This window comes from Perca fluviatilis, chromosome 14 (genome assembly GCF_010015445.1).
Source record: "Perca fluviatilis chromosome 14, GENO_Pfluv_1.0, whole genome shotgun sequence".
NCBI classification, from domain to species: domain Eukaryota; kingdom Metazoa; phylum Chordata; class Actinopteri; order Perciformes; family Percidae; genus Perca; species Perca fluviatilis.
The window spans coordinates 13,984,784-14,004,525 of record NC_053125.1 but is presented as its reverse complement, the minus strand read 5'-3'; the positions used below and the strand labels follow the sequence as shown (position 1 = coordinate 14,004,525).

Below are 19,742 nucleotides of genomic sequence, written 5' to 3'. Positions count from 1 at the left end.
CTTCATGTTACACTTGGAAGTGATTTGATACAATTTGTAGACATAAATTAAATGAGGAATTAAACTAACATTGATTAACTTTGCCTCTCTCAGTGATATACTGATGATAAAGCTCACAAACCCTGAGCACATAGGTATATGTCCATGTGCAGAAGAAAAGTAAAGTTTAATAAAAACACCATACCGCATTCACTCCAGACAGAAAAATTCTATTGTGGAGCGGTGTGTGTGAGTAAGACAAGGCAAGACAGAGACAAAATGATGAAATTCCAATGTTATTTTAAAGTTGAATGTAATACTTAACAGTTAGTCTTTTATTATGTAGGCCCCGACTCACAGTAGGCAAGCCGCCTGAGAAAGGTCTACAACTCAAAGTTCAAATGACAACCTTTAAGAACTGGCTGAAATCGGTTGTGAAAACAGGCTTTAAATGTATTTTCAACTATCTGTATAATCCTCTAAATTTTTCACACCGCTTAGTCAATTATACAAACCGCTTGACTCCAGAATTCCGTTTGAGGGTTCCAGCTCTCTTCAACACAATTTTCCCTACAGTAAGTTAAGTTATCTATGGTTTTCTTCAACACAAGGTGGTGACCAACTTTCTGACAGGAAGGACAGTATGTAAGACAACAGTGTTGGGATGGAAGTGCTTGCTGTAAACTACCATCAATCAAAGAAGAGAAGAGCTGGCAAGGTTGCCACTAACCCCACACACCTCGGCAACGCCCTCGTCACCAAACTGCCTTCTCAAAGTCAGGTCAATCTGCCTGCAGGTTCAAAACAAAACTTGACTGGTTTGTCTTACAATCGTAGAAAAAATTGTGTCTGGTGTATCATCCGATTTTACATTTGTTCTGCTGCACCAGAAGAGTTGCTGTATTTCCTCCACAGAGTTTGCGCTCAAAGTTACTTTCTTATTTAGGAACCAATAATGTCCTGATATTATCATTACATTGAAAGAGAAGGCTTTAACAGTCACACATGCAAGATTATTGAGTGATGCTTCCCCAATTCTTGTTAATATCCAAGCCCTTAAGTAGGGATGGGCATCGTTTGGATTTTAACGATTCTGATTCCAATTCCGATTCTTCCTTTCGATTCCGATTCTTTGAGTGGTGGAGTTGAAACAGGTTAGATGCTTATTTCACAAATAAGAGGAAAGTTTTATTTTGATTCATAGGTGGGTTGCAGTTTTACAGCTTTTACAATGCAAAATAAAGCCACACTAGAGCTCCGCTTACTGTGCTGCACGGCTGCAACACAACAAGCGCCTGGCTGCTACGGAAACCAAAACTTGCGCATATTAAATTTGGAACCTATGATCAGATTTGAAACCAAATCCTCCAAACGATTAGCCTGGATGCCAGCCGAACTTAGCCCCGCCCAGAAAATTCAAGGTCGGGAAGTTCGGTCTGGAGTCGCTCCGTTGAGAAGAAATTATTGCCCGAACAGGATCTGTTCGGACCAATCAGATTGTCGGACAGATGATCAACAGTAACAGAATCAACCACGTCACCAAAGAACGCTTGGGTTGAATTTGTTGAGATGTGTAGATTCCACCATCGCGTCTGTTACAGAAGATATCGACAGCGCATTCATTTTAAAATCCTCAGCAGAGGAGCCTCAACAACTGCCCGAAAGCATGGTAGCGTTTTATGGTGGAGCGAGATGGAGAGAGACTGAAGAGAGAGAGCGTTATATGGTGGAGAGAGATAGAGACTGAAGAGAGAGAGCGTTATATGGTGGAGAGACGTAGAGAGAGACTGAAGAGAGGGAGCGCCCAGCGGCGCTAGAACAAAGCCGTGAATCAGAGAAATAAAACGTGTTTTCGCCGATTCATCTCTAGAAATGCGACTGTAGCAAGCATGTCACTATCACTAACGTTATCCACATTTATATTTACACGCAACAAATGATATATCCAGCTTCAAAAAGGTCTAAAAGTCGGAAGTTAGAAGCGAATGCATTGTGCAAAGAGTGGTTGCAATGGAGACGATACACAGTGTTGAGTTCTGTTGACAGCTGAGTTGAGTTCCGTTGCTCTGATTGGATGTAGGTCTATCCAATGAATGCAGAGGCATTTTTTTTCCTGGTTCGGTTGGAACACGCGCCCTTAATCACAGCCCAATGGAGCGGTTTCAGACTCATATTCTGACTAGAATCTGAGTATGACCACGTCAGGCTACCAAACGATTCCAATAAAGAAACGATTCCGATGGAATCGTAATTTTTGAAACGATTCTGATTAGGAATCGGTTCTCGATGCCCAACCCTACTCTTAAGTGACTTGTACCCTGATCAATTGTCTTTGAATACACATGCCAAGACTGCAACAACAGGTGAATAGTCACAGAAAGTTCACATAAACTAAAGGAAGGTATGGCATTCCTCCTCTGCAAGTCAGAGAATACAGCAGCATTAGAAACTGAAATGCTGTCCTCCTGAGCCAAATATGCTAAAAGACCAATCCAAGGCACCCTTTAGGCAGCTGTACAGCTGTGGATGGAGGATGTGTCAGGAAGTTTAATCCAGTGAATGCGTCAGCTCAGTTTCTTATTTCGCCACAGGGACCGTCTCTCAGTGGACAGTTGCTCATGAGCTCAAGGGTTGCCCCAAACTGGGAAAATTATAGGTACAAATGGAGATATGTGCCACATTAATGGAAGCCCAAATGTTTGCCCTGCTGCACAGAGCTCACACTAGTCATCACCAACTGTTTAATTGAACTGACTCAAATACAGTCTTGACCTGGCCCAAATTTCAACCATGTACAGAGTGTGTGAGACATGGTAATGATTTCCAAGGTTCAACAAATGCTGATTTTTTTTTAAGATAATCTCAACATGTTGTTCCTATTTTACACCCAAGAATTTGGAAGGGACTACATTGGAAGTATAGGATGAGGTTGACATGCAACCCAGTCTCACGGCAGTTCATGAAATGGTCACGTAATTTAATCTATTGATTCGTGTACACGGACATGTTTATTTCGTTTTTTTCGTGATGGTCAGCATATTTTTTGAACTAATGTATTTCAATGGGAAGCATCTTTTCGTGATCACAGCACTATTCGACAACAACAGGGTTGGGTTTAGGAAAAGAAGAACGCAACAGTTGGGTTTAGGAAAACAATAACGAGACAACAACGGGACGGTTGGGTTTAGTAAATGGCTTTCATACTACTCACTACTAAAGAATCGTGCTGTGCTCACAAAAGATGCTTCCCATTGAAATACATTAGTTTAAAAAAACGTGCTGACCATCACGAAAAAAAAACAAGAGAAACGTGTCCGTGTACACGAATCAATAGATTAAATTACGTGACCATGTCCTTCATAAAGTATTAGTTGTGTATAGGCATGTCGCGATATGAAATAAATCAATTAATTGCATGACAAATAAAAATGAGCTTGATCATTTTTCCCGCCGTGATAATTGCCATTTGCATGCTTGTTTGTTTTCCTCTCTTTCTCTCTCTCTCTCTCTCTCTCTCCACTCTCTCTCAAAGAGACGGGATGACCACTCCGGTGCATCGGTGACCCCTCTCGGTTCCTTAGCGTAACGAGAAGTGAACCCTCGTGTCAGTCACTTGTCAGCCGCATGGTCTCTGTGTGGGGAGGCGAGACTCCTGGCGTAGCCTACCACAGAGTGCAGCAAAAGAGCTGCGTGAGGAGTATAGCCAGAGAAAACGCTACTTGAGAGTTGGAGGAATAAAAAAAAAAAAAAAAGATGGAATTGGTTTCAAAGCCAAACGTGACAGCTGCAGTGTGGGAGCACTTCGGATTCAAACTGAATGACCGTGGTGAACCACTTAACCTGAGCGAGTCGGTATGTTGCATTTGTTGTAAAACAGTAACTAAACGTTTTTTTTTTTTTTTTTCTCTTTTTTTTTTTTTTTTTTTTTTTTTTTTTTTTTTTTTTTTCATTCATTTATATATATATATATATATATATATATATATATATATATATATATATATATATATATATATATATAAATAAATAAATAAGAGTGCAATTGACTTTAGTTTTATTTGACCAAAGCTTTATGCTGGAGAAATTATTTTTAAAAAGCTTTTTGCATATGGCCTGTTGAGGCATCTGCTTCATCTCTTTTGCACTTTTTGTTTACAAAAGGTCCTACCTGGCAGTTTTGCCTGTTAAGGAATATATCACTTTATGTCTGAGCCTAAAGTTTAATATTTTAACAAGTGCAATTTTGTTTACATCCATTTTATTTATTGTTTTGCTTGTGTGGTTTTTATTCCATTGTTAACAGAGACTGAGAGTCCATTTTATTTATTGTGGATATTTAAAATGTCCTCCAGTTCCAGTGTTAAATATTCTTCAGAAATAAAAGTTTATTGCTCTTTGAAAAGGTGTACCTGCATTATTATGCCATGATCATTATATTATCGTTTATCCCAATAATTTCTGGGACAATTTATCGTCCAGCAAAATTTGATATCGTGACAGGCCTAATTGTGTATCCTCACTTAACTGCACTATGAGACAATATAAGCAGTAGTGTCATGTTCACACGCAATCTTAGTCAAGCCAAACAGGACTACACTAGTAAGATAGATAAATTAAATAGGTTAGCTCTTGTTAGTTCAAGTGGAGATACAAGTGATGCATAACACCAGTGGGCAAGCACAAGCTCCCCGATCCTACTGGTAGCCCTATAAAACTATAAAACAAATGCCAGACATTCAACACAAAAATGTCTGCAGTGTTGGAAGTACTCAAATCTTTTATTAAGTAAAAGTAGTAATGCCACAGTGTAGAAATACTCTGCATTTACAATTTAAGTAAAAAACCACAAGTATTTGCATCACTTCAAGTACCAAACGTAAAAGTATGAATTATGCAGAATGGCCCATTTCTTTCTCTCTCTCTCTCTCTCTCTCTCTCTCTCTCTCTAACATTTGGGGCTACTAATTATTGATTTGTTCATCACTTTAATGTTGCAGCTGGCAAAATGATGTGAAGCTATTTTTCATTACTTTATTTCTGAGTAGTGTGATCTTTAATGTTTAATAATTGATAAGTTGATTTATATTTTGTGTTTATAATCTGAATCATAGAAGTAACTACTAACTATACTATATCAAATAAATCTAGTGAAGTAAAAAGTAAAATATGTACCTCTGAGATGTAGTGGAGTAGAAGCGTAGCCTAATGGAAATACTGTACCTCAAAATTAGTAGGCCTACCTCAAAAGTACACTACCTGAGTGAACGTACTTAGTTACTTTCCACTACTGGATGTCTGCAATGTAGGCTATTTTTTATCAAAACCAATGAAAACACGTACCGTATAAACTATTTTCCATCCAAGCCATCAGTCTACCGCCTGAGAGCTTTATGGTTAACTTCTACCAACCAAATGCACAAACTTCAAACAAAAACGCACGAGACAGCCAAAACATTAACAAAGTAGCCTAAGCAGTCTTACCTTAAATCACGTCTTGGCGCCAGACACGATCTTGCAGACATTCGTGGCGAGTTTCTGAGTAGCCTAATAGAATCCACCAAGTTGTTTAAATCCAGATATGATTCAATTGGAGCGGACACACCTCATCTTGTTTGATGGTGCGTTGTCGACCTGGCGTGGAACACTCTAGCGAAAGTCCCTTAGTTCCTGCTCATTTTAAGTTTACAAAAAATGACTAGCCTAGTTTACTTGTGCGCTTGTGACGGGGGCATTTTGCAAAGCTTTCCTTTTTCGATAAGGTAGTTTTTCAAAAGTCCAACTCCAACTCAGTTCTGTAAATAGTTTAAAACCGCACACCTGGAAGCTGCTCCAGATCCCTGCGTGTGATTGGGAAGGCTACACGAAAGTCCACGTGACCAAACGCACCTGATAATGAGCGTGTAATTATGTCATCTGTGCTGGAAAAGATGTCCCCCCTCCTGGAATATACAGTAGAACATTTTCCAGTCTTCAATTTTTCAATTTGTGTATTTGTCTGAAAAACAACTTTCCTTAACTCATCTCATCTATCATCCCATCTGCAATTGCATCTTATTCCCAACACATCAAACAATATATCCCTCTGTAAACCTTTGTATTTATCTATTAACAAAAAAGGTGAATCATTGTATTTATATTAACAAGGAAATTTGTAATTGGCAATTCTGTGATGACAAAGAACACCTTTCTTACCTAACTTTCTTCTGCAATGACTGTTTACCTTTTAAACATATCCCTGTGTATCATACATTGAACTGATGGAGTAGACTAAATAAACATATCCAACATAAAAACTATTTTAACAGTTCTCAACATTACATATCTTGTATTGGTCTATTCTACCTGTATTCTATGTAAACAATTCACTTTGCATCAGTGTATGGATGTCGAAAGGAATACTTAACCAAACACCAGCATTTTGAGTATCAAACAAGTTTGTAGTTGGCTCATTCACAGAGGACAGCAGTTGTAGTCAGCTTGGGTTCACATGAGTAACAATGGATTCCATTGCTGACCCAGTTTCATGGGAAAGAAAGTGTCGACATGTCCTTAGAAACTTCTCAAACCAATCCTGTAGCATTATCCACATCTCCGCTGTCTGTCAGTATGCTCAGTAATTTGGAACATATAAGTAAACGAACAAGTAACATGTAAGTGAATGAACAACATTATAATTCCCCATGGTAATAATCCCATAATCATGTTCTACTTTCACAGCAGACCTTATGATTTGTTATAGTAGAGAAAGCACAGGTGTTACTAATAACATTAACGATGATTCTATTCAAGTGTCCCAGTGTGACAGTGAGCCAGCATGTTGCTGGACCCTGAAACTCATGCTGCGTTCCAGGCAACCTGTAACCCGTGTTTTCACGACCTTCTACCTGTGAGTCAGGTCAGCGACCTTCTACAAGTGCCCTGGAACGGCAGTCAAACCCGTAATTTATGCTGCGTTCCAGACACCATTTTTAGCCCGTAAGTTACGACTTCAAGTCACAACTCACGACTTGGTATTGTTCCAGGCAAAGTCACCACGAACCCTTCTAGCTAATATTAGCTAGCATTAGCTAGCGGCTACCTAACGTTGACGTTAGCTAGCACTAGCTAGCGCTAGCTGATACTAGCGATTTCTAGTCTGCGACATATTTTGGGCTTCATTTAATAAACATAACCTGTAGTAGTACACCATCGTATGTGTATTGTTTTGATTACAACGTGCGGAATTACTTTACGTTGCCTATTTATGTCTATTTATTTATATTTCTCACTGTAAATCACCAGCGTCTGTACAGCATCAACAGGGGTCACCATTGTTTATGTGTGTGTGACGTCAAAAACTGTAACTGGGAGTACAACCATCTGGTAGGAGTTCACGAATAGTAAGGTTTGACTGCAGTTCCAGGTCACTTTCACGGGTAGAAGGTTGTGAAAACACGAGTTACGGGTTACCTGGAACGCAGCATTACTACCTGTGTGAACTCGTACCAGATCGTTGTACTCCCAGTTACAGTTTTTGACGTCACACACACATAAACAATGGCGACCCCTGTTGATGCTGTACATCAACAGGTTGTTTTTTTTAACTGCGCTTTCTCTACTGTGACCTCTTATATACTGTCTATGACTGTGACAAAATTAGCCTTGTGAGACCGTCTGTCAGTACCCAATCCGTTCCACCTGCACAATCCGTTCTGCGCATGCGCAAGATGTTCACGCATGCGCTGTGGTACGAGGATTTACGACACTACCCAAGCTGTTCCCACGCTAGCCTCCAGTTAACGTTGGTTTAGCTAATAGCTAATTCGGCGGACCGCTAGGTGATTATAGCGGTCTGCCGTTAGCCTCCACCGGGAAGCTAACATTAGTTTAGCTAACGGTTAATTTGGCTAACCGCTAGCTGATTGTAGCGGTCTGCCGTTAGCCTCCACAGTTAAGCTAACGTTAGTTAGCTTAGCTAATTCGGCTAACCGCTAGCTGAGACAGCATGTAAACTTTAAAAGACCCTCAAAATAAAACTTGAAAATAAACGTTAACATATATAACCGCTGTTACATCAGTTCTACTTGTGCTCATTTAAAATACAATCACTCAATACTTGTCTTTATTGTTATTACTGCAAAGTCTTAATTTAGCTTTAGCCTGCTTTTCCTATTATGTTTGACTTAACGTTATTTTAGACTGAATCTAGCTGTCCGTTCTGCCTGCATGATCCGTTCTGCGCATGCGTTATTTTATACTGAAGGCTGTCGGCTAGCGGTTAGCCGAATTAGCTGTTAGCTATCCCGGTGGAGGCCATAGACAGTGGTGGAGGCTAGCGTGGAACAGATTGGGCAGGTCGTAAAACAGTATTATCAGAACGGATCGTGCCGGTGGAACGGATCGGGTACTGACACCGTCCTGATCTCGCGAGCTCCAGTTTTCTACTCGCAGATCAGTCTGGCATCTTGAGATAGAGAAAATTTAGAGCCGTTCGCCAAACGACCGACCAATCAGCGTTGGTTTTGAGGCGGGTTTAGGTGTGACGCAACGAGAAGCGACTGTTAGTCTAAACAACATGGCAGCTTCCACGGATGAGATGAGTGTAGCTATCGCGCAAGTTTTATCCGAATTAGAAAGTATTCCTTCATTGAAAGAAGAGCAAAAAACGGCACTGGAGGCTTATCTCTGAGGAAAAGATGTTTTTGCTCTTCTCCCGACTGGTTTCGGCAAGAGTTTGATCTGACTGGTTGAGTTGGCCCATCTAGACAGATGGTTTATCCAATCAGCTAACCAGTATTTTCGTCCCTTCCCAAAAGTTCTCCAACAGAAAGTTCCCAGATGGATATGCCGAGCAAATGCGAAGCAATCCATCTGGTGGAGTCAGGTTATGTCAAAATGTCCTCTGTGAAAAAAAACAGACCGCATACATTTTAACCTCGTTAAACTCACAGATCACACATACTGGGGTCCAGTGCCAAATAACAGTTAAGAAAACACAGTCTACAACTGTAAATCAAACAAATGTCACAATGTAGGCATCGAAACATCCCACAGCATTAAACTTGTCTCATTAATGACACAAATTGTGCAAAGACATAACAGGGAATAGTTAAAAAAAACTATGTTTTTTTGGGCTTTAGAACATAATCGCTGCGAAACCAAAAGAGTCTTTGATTGCTCTGATTAGCGCTCTGTACGGTGCTCCCTCTCTTCAATTAGTCTCTAGCTCGCTTAGCAGTCCGGTCTGGGGAGGGGCCAACTCTGAATGGCCTGTTTACAAACAGTAAAGCTATACTAACTACATAGTTTAACTTTAAGAAAAGGTATGTAAACTTATTATGAACAAAATGCATAAAGTATGAAAAGTAAAATTATTCAAAAATGCCCCAGGGAGTATTATGTACTGTGACTACTATTACTGAGGCATTAAGGTGTAACTAGCATTATACAGTCATTTTTGGTCAATGTCAAGCTAATATTAACAATTTTATGCTCTTTAGCCTATAGCCTACGTTTCCTCTGAATTGTAGTGAAGTAGAAATATAGCATCAAATGGAATACTAAAGTAAAGTTAAAGTAGGCTACATGAAATGTGTACTTAAGTAGAGTACTTGAGTAAATGTATGTACTTAGTTTCAATCCACCACTGTATGATTTAGGCTGTTGGCTTAAGTGAGCTGCCCTTCAGAGCCATTACTGTGCAAGCTGCCAAGTGCAGAAAGTAATACATAATGATAATGTTAACAACTATCGTGATAGCAGATTATTATTATCTTTTTTTTTTTTACGTTAATATTAAAATTGTTTAAAAGACTGGTTGTCAGCCTTCAGCACCTCATTGAAAGACATAAATTCGGCGTGGTGGAAAATATCCCAGTGTCAGCTGCTCCTCTATCTGGCCATCAAGCGGCTGGACTGTGAAATGCAGCTTGGAGCGCAGCATCCCTTGCATCCTTTCCTCCCTCTCTCTCTCCAGCCGTCGCCGGGAGCAGTGAGTGTGTATGTGTGTGTGTGTGTGCTGGTATAATCTGACAGCGATAGGGCTGCGTTTCCTAAGAAAAGCTCAGCTCTCTCAGTTTTCTGCCTGTCTTATTGCCGCTCTCATTGTCTTTGTCGACTGTGATAAAGAGAGCAGGTACCATCTGTCCATTCCGCCAATTTATTACGAGTTGCCTTTTTGTTTGGTGCTCTTCACAGATGTTATGTCAACACTTTTTGGGTGGTGGTGGTGGTGGTGGGAGGGGGGGCGACTCCCGGTTCTAATGGAATTTGTTGTGGCTGTTTTGGTCTCTTCTCTTTCAGTTCAACTACGGGCCTGTTTTTGGAATAAGAAAAGCATTGCTGTTTTCTGACTTTGAGAGAAGAAAGAAGGGACTCCTCTGGAATTTCCTAAGGAATTTATTCGGACAGCTCCGGTAAGTGGACATTTTGCCTGAAAAAAGCTTCATGATTTAGAATGCATGAAGCTGTTAACCATACGGAGTTCATTTTTTAATGGAAAAAATAAACAAGCGTATCCTTCATTTTCCCATTCTTCTATTTTAATTACAGTTACCGGGGCTTTGCATTCTACCGCCTGGGTACATAGTAAGTAGCATAGACTTTTTCTTCTAATTGTGAATTACAGTTGAAAGCTGCTCTTCGTGCTTTTATGTGTGGAATTAAGTGTCGGTTTGGTGTCTACTCCGAGTTACGTGTCGTGCCGCGATCGGTGCCCATGCAGGGCGCATATTTCTGCATATCTTGAAGCTGCGTTATGGATAATGTAGCGCACAACGTGAACCGGTCTGCTGCTCGCCGTTACACTCCAGACGGTGGCGAGATATTTACAGATTTGTGGTCATCATTTATAACACATATACTGTGCTCAAACCACAGAGGCACCTTTGCTCCAAACGATGGTCTGCCCCTCTTTCAAATATAGAGGATGCCCAAGCACGCACGCACGCACGCACGCACGCACACCTTTTCTGGGCTATTCTGTGTTAGTTGTGGGACGTGCTGAGAAAGTTTGCTTCAGTGTTTGGTCCTGAAAACGGAGGCGGCTTGAATGGGTTGTCTTTGAACGTATGTGTGCGCGCGTGCGCGCGTGTACAAGTGCTCCTGACTCAGGTGATGTAGAGGGTGGGTGGGCTGTGACTCACTCAGTTTACCCATTTTGCTGCTGTTATCTGACAGGCTTTGATGTCAGATTTGACTGGTGATTGACAGGGGATCATGCACAGTGATGTGTCAGCAGAGTCCCCCCCCCACTGCCAGCTATATTTAGAAGTTACCAAATCCCCTGATTTATAAAAAAAAAATTGTCAGACTACTATTGACAAGTGATTCATATATATATAGCCAATTAACTGTGATTTGCATGTCATACTCTATAGCCAGAGAAAAAAAAAAAACAAAAAAAAACGGAAAGCCTCTAAAAGGCAGTATAATGAGCTGAAAAGTTTGTGTGCCTCAGTGTTTTGTAGCAAGCCAAGGAGAAGCAACCGCAAATGAGGGCAAGGACAGCTCACACAGCCAAGGAGATGTGTCTTCCCTGGCTAGAGCAGAGTGACAGAGGGCTAAGTGAGCATGACCATCGAGGAGAGGTAATAGCATTACGGTCTGCCAGTCATGAGGCAGTGCAAGAGATAGGCTGTTGCATTTCAAGAAGAACTAAATGGGAAGCACACAAGGACAGGAAACTATGACATGAGGGCACTTAACACCCAAGAACAGCCTTACTTGGCTCAATAGTAGCTACTTTTTAGTTATGATATGATCGTAATTGCTGGATAAAGCTGGATATAGAATTGCTTCACTAATATGGCCCTGGGGTTAGAGATTGGCTGATGCTGTGCTTATAAGGCATTACCTATTTATCTATCTATGCGTATGTGTTTCTTTCTTAAATTTGCAAGGCACTAAGGAATATAGAAACACTGTGGACATCATACAAAATCTGACCTATAGTAAACAATGAATACATAAACAAAAAAAAAGGCCAGCTCCAATGTGAAAATAAACAAGTCCAGCAGGAACACTAACGGGGAACAAATACACACCCTCTTCCATTTTTTAAAGTAGTATTGCTTGCACAACAAATTGCAACATAAGGACATGCTGAAATACAGCACTCCTTAAGGCTAGTTATCCCTGTGAGTAAATACAGATTTGAGCACAAAAGTAGAATAATTTGCTGTCAGGCAAAGATTAATCCCAGGTAAGAAGGTCCCTTGCCATCCTGTACCCAGCAGCGCTCCCATTTTATAAACTGGCAACGTTTTGCAATTTTCCCTTCGTCTTCCTTTTGAGTGATCCTCCCAAAACTACTCGCCATCCCGCATCAATCACTGCTGGATGGGATTAGAGCCACAGCTAGAAGTAGTGAGTGGGGTAGACAGGTCTGCTTTCTCACAGTTGCACAAGCTCACTGTGACCCCCCAGGTATTTAGCCGCATTTCTGCAAATCATCTTCTCCCATTAATTATGCTTTAACGGAAGTTGCATCTTGTGCGGCTGTGTTGACAACACACACACACACACACATTTAAGCTGTAATTGTGGTTTTTAAACTTCATCCTGGTGACATAATCAGGACATGGCTGAGATGATGAGGGGCTGTCATAACAGCTGCTAATGAATTTATAGCGGTTTCCTTTTTTTCTTTCTCAGACTGTCTCACTGTACAGATACTGAACATGTTTGTTGGACGTCATACAATGCATATAGTTAATCCTCGCTGAAACTGCAGTCACTATACAGTATTTTCCTACATATAACGATTTAAAAGGAATACAGTTTGAGAAGAGAGCAAATATTGCCCAATTCTCAGCAAAAAAAGGTGAAAGCAGTACACCTATAGAAGAGCAGCGGCTGTATTATCTCTTTGTTTTTACTGTGAGGTACACCTTGATTGCGGTCCAAGGCTCGGCAAGCCGAGTAGCCGAATCCCAGGGGCCGTATTATAATGAGGATGCGCTGTCAGATAATTAGATACACCTGATGCAGGCGTTTGCAGGAAAATTTGATTCATCCCAAAATAAAATGTCTGTGCCTGCCAACATGAAAGCAGAAAAAAAAATCCCGCTGTCACATTGCCTCTCCTCTCATGGTGGCAATGTTTTATTTATTTATCCACAACTTAATGCTCTTGGATAAGGCAGGCTTCATTTTGTGTTAGCTGATGCATTAGCTGCCAAAGTTTCTTATCCCTTTCTCATCCTATGCAGCCAAGACTCCCTTTGGCACAACAAACCATCTCATCCTGGTTCTAAGACAGTTCTATGTCAATGCATTTCACTCATCAGAAAGCTTAAACATGCACATCACATAACTGTACTGTGCATGGGGCCAATCACGTGTGAATAGCACAGGTGTGTATTATTCATCTTAAGACAATGTGAGTTGTCCTTTTCTGCATCCTTGATGACATGTTTGGAGATTTAGAGTTTGGTGGATGCACATGCAACTCATCAGCCATTTCATGCACATACTGTAAACAGCAAGCGGTGAATGATTAATTGAATTCACCCATGCCCACACACACAATCATATGTCTTTTTCTTAGCCGTTGATTAGAAAATGCTGCGTGTGATGAAACCCTCTCACCTGTGCCGTTTATTTATCAGGCACATGGCTCCAGTCATAAATCAGACTCTCATTAAGTTGTTAAACAACAACTTTTGCCTTCTGCAGGAGACATCAGTGCTATTAAGCCTGATGTATGTGATACAGGAGGAGGGTGAGCCATTGAAAGCTGTTTAGGTTAGGATATAGTCGCTGCAGGAAACAAGCAAATAACACAGATGACATGTACTTTTTGCCACCTAAAAGCTGAGTATCAACACCGGTACAAGTCTTTCTCTGGGTTAGAGTTGAATCAATAGTAAGTCCTTATAAATGTATGCAAGTTGGTATCTTAATAGGTCAACAAAAATGTAAAATTAGTTAAATGGCAGTTGAATTTAGTTTTGCCTATGCAACTTTTGCTAAACTGTGGCTCCAAGTGGCACTTACGCGATTATGGTAAGATATAGGATAACATTAGGACAAATAGAAAGGTGTAATGAAGTCAATGAACTGACTCAGTTTTGTTGCACAGCGATATCTAGCTAAAGTTTCCTAACATCCGCTAACATTAGCCTCCAGAAGCTACTGCTCATACCAAACTGAGTGTAATTAAACTTTTAATTTGTAAGAAAAAGAAGGTGTTATTTTTTTTCAAATGTCACATAGTCTGTTTTAAATATATTTAGATGTCAAGATGAAAATAGAGAGAGTGAAATAGAGAGATCATAACCCTCTTCATAAAGAACATCTAAGGGAGAGCTAGACCTCAGCAGCTGTGATACTGTACAGTTCATGTCTGGCAGCCAATATGATGTCAGTTTGATCACATCATTTGATCTGAAGCTTATTGTCTCCTACAATGTTTCCTGGCCTTCCCTGCATCACTGGTGAAGCAGTAAAAGAAATTCAGCAGTGAGCAAGTGTCACAATATTTCAATGATTGGCAATTGTGTGGTTTAAATTCCCATCTACCTCCACACAGTATTCAAAGCAACGCTGCAGGGCAAATGCAATAGTATTTGACCTATACAAATTAAATCCTGTAATATTTAAATATATCGCTATGACATTTGAATGAATTATAGGATGTTGGGGTGGCTGTGCGGAAGCCTTGCTGGGTGGACTATAAATTAGCATGGAATGTTGCTGTTGAAGTTGTATTAGTATTGGTGATTTCATTAGTGCACTGCTTTTAGTCATGCTTGGCTGTCTGGACCTTGAAGCTATGACAAAGTGACCAAAAATATGGCTGTGCTCTATAATACTCTATTATTCCCTGTTACCTAACTTCACCCTCACGGCAGCAGGAGTTCTAACCCGGGCTCAGCGATGCATGATTTGAAATTCATCTCAGCGGTGAAAGGCTGCGGTGGATGTTTCCCTCCTCTGCTTGACTTACTGTATTGTTATTGCCTAAAGAAAACCTGTGTCCGTATGGCGCGCTTGAACCCGAAAAAAAACAAAAACAATTTTGCGCTCTCTCTGCTCTAACATGACAGGAACTCACAGAATTGATGGATGCTGAAAAAAGACGAAGACAAGAGGAGACTGTTATGGATGTGCTGCCCTGAGTCAGAATCTCTACCTGAACTAATAGCTATGTACACTGGTCTGGACACAATATCACAAACATCTGTACAGTACACTACAATCCACTACAGCAGCAACACTAACCGCAGCTTTACATGTTTTATGAAGCTGAATTAAAAGCTATATGACTCAAAGAAATATACATATTCATTAGCTACAAAAGTGCAGTTTGGTTCCATTGGATTGCAATAGGCTGTACAGACATTCAAGGTATCACCTTCATCCCTTGCATGTTAGCATGATAGCTTACTGGTGAGCTATTCTGATGTGATAGGCGCCATCTTAGATAATGACTTGTTCCTAAAGAGCAAAAAACAAATTTTCTCCTGTCTTGACCTATTTGTAAGCCACATGTACTGCACCATGGTGTGGATTTGCTTTTGCTGTGGTATTGCTCTCCTATCTGGCTACCCTGAAAGATTCAAGAGGGCACCGGTATGTTGAGTGTTGGCATTATAGTCTACTGGGATAGACAGGCAAAGAAGAAAACAGAAAGGAATAATGCAGGCAAGCTGGAGCCAGGGTACTCTCCACAGTTCGATGCTGCTGCTTCTAACCGACATGAACAAGAGAAATCAATTAGACCTACTCGGTTGCTATCCAAGGGACTTCCACCATGGGAAAGGGTAGAGCGAATCAAAGCTTTTGGAAAAAAACAAAAAAAGAAAGTAGCAAGAAGAGGAAAGTGAACTCAAGTGGCAGTTTGTTGTATTCTTTGTCAGATCAGCCGCCTCTGACCTCAAGATAACATTCATTCTCTCTTTCTTCATCCCAGGCATGCTTATAATTCCAGACACTTCCCCTTCCCATCTTTTTTTTTTACTTTGGGATGCAAAGGTGTCTCTCTTCCCGTCCTTTCAGCTCAGTAATGAGAAAAAAGTAAGGCTGGCAAAAGTGTTCCACACAAGAATAGTTTAATGAAGGCTGAGCTTAGTTTTACCTGCAGATGCAGCAATCTCTGTTTTCCCAGCAGCTTTTAGATTCACTCTATTATGTTTATATTCATACCTTAGAGCCATTACAGCCGTCACTTGGAGGTCACTGTGAACATTTCTTTTCCACACCATAATGGGCACCAGAGTTTTTGTTTCACTGCAAAGAAAAGAGCAAGCAAGTTGGATTGTTAGGGTGTCATACGGTTTTAAAAGTTGAATTCAAACAGAGTTTAGTTTTTAGAAAACTCTTTCTTTGGTTTTATAGAAAAAAATCCCTTATATCTTTATATTGAATATGAGATAGTCCAACTGTTGTGTTAGGATCAGTGAGGCTAGTCTCCACAGCGTATCATTTATTAATAGTATTTTACAGCCAGCTGAAATAGTCTGACTGTAATTTAAAAATATATGCAGTACTTGAGTAAATGTAGAACTCCTCTGAATCCTGCTTCCAATGGACTTTTAAATATACAGTATATGTGGATTTCCCGAAGATCATGGGAAAAGTATTTTGCATAACTTGCAGAGGTGATCGAAACACATCAGGCAATTGATGCTTTGTGCGTTTTTCATTGAATGGAGCCGAGCTCTGAACTGTAAATACTGATGTTGAGAGTGCATAGCATGGATTACACAGACCCAGAGGTCTCATCGTCTTTGATTAGGCTGAAAGAGGACACGTTTTGATCAAGCCCTACCTTGGACATTTAAATCAAACCCCTGACAGGCTCATCTGCTCTCAGGCTGGGGATTGTAATCTCTACACATAGGAGAAAGTGGACACCCCTGGAAGTGTGCTACAGTCTATTATATTGTACATTCTAAAAATCCTCCCCCTTTCCCTTGATCTAGCAGTTTGTGATAGGTGAGTTATTCTACAGAGTGGAAATTCAATTTGACCTGTCTCGTGGAATCTTTTATATTCTTACGATTGCATTAAGTCTGCAGTATACCAGACCAGGAAGAATTAATGAACAGGAATCCATAACTTTCTTTTGTCGGATTAGCTATTTAGGGATACATCTGCTATGGTGGAAAACTGGCATGACAGAAATGTAAAAATAAAGTGCAGATTAAAATAAAATAAAAAAACATGATCATGTGCAGATAAAATAATGATAAGAGCACACACTTAGGAAGTTGTGTTCCATCTATAATCCTGTGAGCAGTTAGCTCAGTCCCCTGACAGAGCACACATGTAAACACAGCACCCCCACCTCCCACTCATCCCTGCTGTAGGTTTGGCTGTGGGTGCTCGGCAGATCCCTCGGCATCATGAGAGAATAACAATGAGGGTTTTGGGAGGGATCAGTTCCCCAGCACAGAGCCATACTGGGTAGGGTTTATGTAAGACCCTGGCTTCCTGAGCTCTCTGCCAGTTTAAGATGACAAACAAATGGTACCAAAGAGTATAGACTTGCCAAACAGGGGGCAGTACTACCCCCACTGCTTCAGCCTGCCTTCACACACAAACACCCTCCTTCTGTTCATACACAAGCCTGGTTATGTGACATGGCGTGTGATACCAGGTCTCATGTGCATCCATGCAAAGTTGATGTATGTTTTCACACCATTTGTTGGCTCTGCACCACTGTCGCCCCGTTTGAAGCCACCCCCTTCCCTTATCCTCCTCTTCCTCCCTTTGTTTTCCCCTTCATATGTTCCAATGAAAGAAGGCTGGGATCTGTCAAAATCTATCCTTTCTTCTGTCTGCCTTGTCAACTTTCTTTTTCCACAGGCTGCCACAGAAATTCACTCAGCCCTGACACCCCAGCGGTTCTCAAAATGTCAAAACAGGTAGAATCTGAAGTGTTGTCGTTTTTGTTTTGATGATATTTATACGTTATAATCGACATTTTTACTGTTTTCACATCACGATGCAGTGTTTCTAATGACGTGATTCACGTCATAGCTAGAATGCAGCTTGTTGAGGATCTTAATTGTCTGTCATTAACTATCAAGGCTTTAAAAATAGAGCAAGGTCTACTTAACCCAAAATCAAGCATGGAAAAAAAAGCACTATTTTTAGCGATCATGCAGTCAGACGGGCCTGCTCCATATTGTTTAGAGGTTGCAGAGCTCATTGATTTTTAACCTGGACCACTCAAAAGGGCCAACTCATTTTTAGGCTAACTGCAACAAAATGTGAATCATCTACTGATGAGATGAGGCACACACTCCCTTGGTACCAGGTGTATTATTTAAAGTGTCTAGCACACTGTGTGCACTGTCTATATTTCGCAACAGAAGGCAACATGTCTGTGCTGTTTTAATTTGCTACTTTACTGTTTGGAAAAAAAATCAAGAGTGGTAGATACTTAAATAAATAAAAAAATCTACTGGTTGAGTACTGAGAAGATCACGTCAAGTCAACAGATGCTGTTGAAAGTTGATTTTAGGAATATCCCAGATGATGGAGAAGACATAACAAAAGAACTGACATGAAGGAAAGGGTAGCCTCTCAATCATTTCCCCAGATACTACGAGGAAGACATATTGTACACAGTGTCTACATGCAATAGTCCAGAGCAACGTCTCCCTGTATTCCTGCATAGCACAGAAATACACGATAGATAACATTATTAGGATCCATTGAGTTGGGAGTAAGGGGAAAATCGATGTAAGGTGAAAATTAAATTTGGCTGAAAGAGCCTTTAGGCAAAGTGCATTTTGGAAACACATCTTTTAGTTTCCCCTGGGCGTCTGCTATGGGCGGGCAGGAGATGGACGGTGGATCTTACCATCATGGAAAAAGGCAGAGGTATGCTCTGAGGGAAAGGGAAACACCTCATCTCACTCCTAATGTGCCCCCCCTTTGATTGTCTAATTCGGTTAGGGCCATGCGTCTGTTATTGGATCATATCAAAGGTCAGAGGCGTCCTGTAGACAAATCAATCTCCCCGTCTGAGGAGGCGCAGAGGAAGCATGGATTGAGGGAGAGCCGATCCATCTAGTGGGCCCAGAATGAAGGTGGGGGAGAAGTGGGGGCAAGTTAAATAATGGCATCTGCTGCTCGGAGAGAGGTGGGCGAGGAAGGGGAGATTGAACTGTTGACTTGGGGAATACGATATGCTTGAGGAGTGAGAAAGAGTTTACATTATCGCTGGCAAGATAGGAACAATTCTTAGTGAAGACCTGACATATTATCACCTACCTGACTACCAGGCTAGTCACTGATCTATATATATATATATATATATATATACAGTCATGCTCATAAGTTTACATACCCATGCTAAAGTTGACTAAAGAGAGGAATAAAAAAATCATGTTTTGGAAATTGATCTTAATGCCTTAATTAAAAAAATGAGGAAAAATTCGACCTTTTAAGGACACCAATTTTTTTTTCCCCCCGCAGGCCGGCAGATTTTTATTTCAAAAGATTTATACATAGTTTTGGGGCATCTGATAAAATTCCCTTGGCCTTTGGAATTAAAATGGCCCCACATCATCACATACCCTTCATACTTCATACCTAGAGATTGGCATGGTTTTATTTCAGTTAGCCTAATAGCTGGTTTGATTTGCACTGAGAGATGATATTGTGGAAAGTACCCCATGCCAATCTCTAGGTATGGTGGAGGGTATGTGATGATGTGGGGCCATTTTAATTCCAAAGGCCAAGGGAACTTTATCAGGATGCATAGTATCCTGGATCCATGAAATAACTGGCCTTTAAAAATAAAAATCTGCCGGCCTCTATGGGAA

General features: G+C 40.7%; 1 protein-coding gene and 1 long non-coding RNA gene across 27 annotated transcripts in view; one reads left to right on the top strand and one right to left on the bottom strand.

Moving 5' to 3' along the window:
* Nucleotides 1–5,815, bottom strand: part of LOC120573267 — a 56,437-nt gene extending 50,622 nt beyond the window's left edge. The window contains exon 1 of the long non-coding RNA XR_005641671.1: nucleotides 5,461–5,815. This is a non-coding gene — a long non-coding RNA (uncharacterized LOC120573267). The remainder of the gene's footprint in view (nucleotides 1–5,460) is intronic.
* Nucleotides 5,816–9,937: 4,122 nt separating this feature from the next.
* Nucleotides 9,938–19,742, top strand: part of LOC120573258 (receptor-type tyrosine-protein phosphatase delta) — a 363,765-nt gene continuing 353,960 nt past the window's right edge. For 13 of the 26 annotated variants that reach the window (XM_039822884.1, XM_039822878.1, XM_039822870.1 and 10 more), the window contains exons 1-3: nucleotides 9,939–10,093; nucleotides 10,261–10,373; nucleotides 10,510–10,545. The gene's annotated coding sequence lies outside the window, so the exon portion shown is untranslated. Of the gene's footprint in view, nucleotides 10,094–10,260; nucleotides 10,374–10,509; nucleotides 10,546–19,742 lie in introns of all 26 variants that reach the window. The other 13 variants (XM_039822875.1, XM_039822879.1, XM_039822873.1 and 10 more) reach the window with 2 other exon arrangements.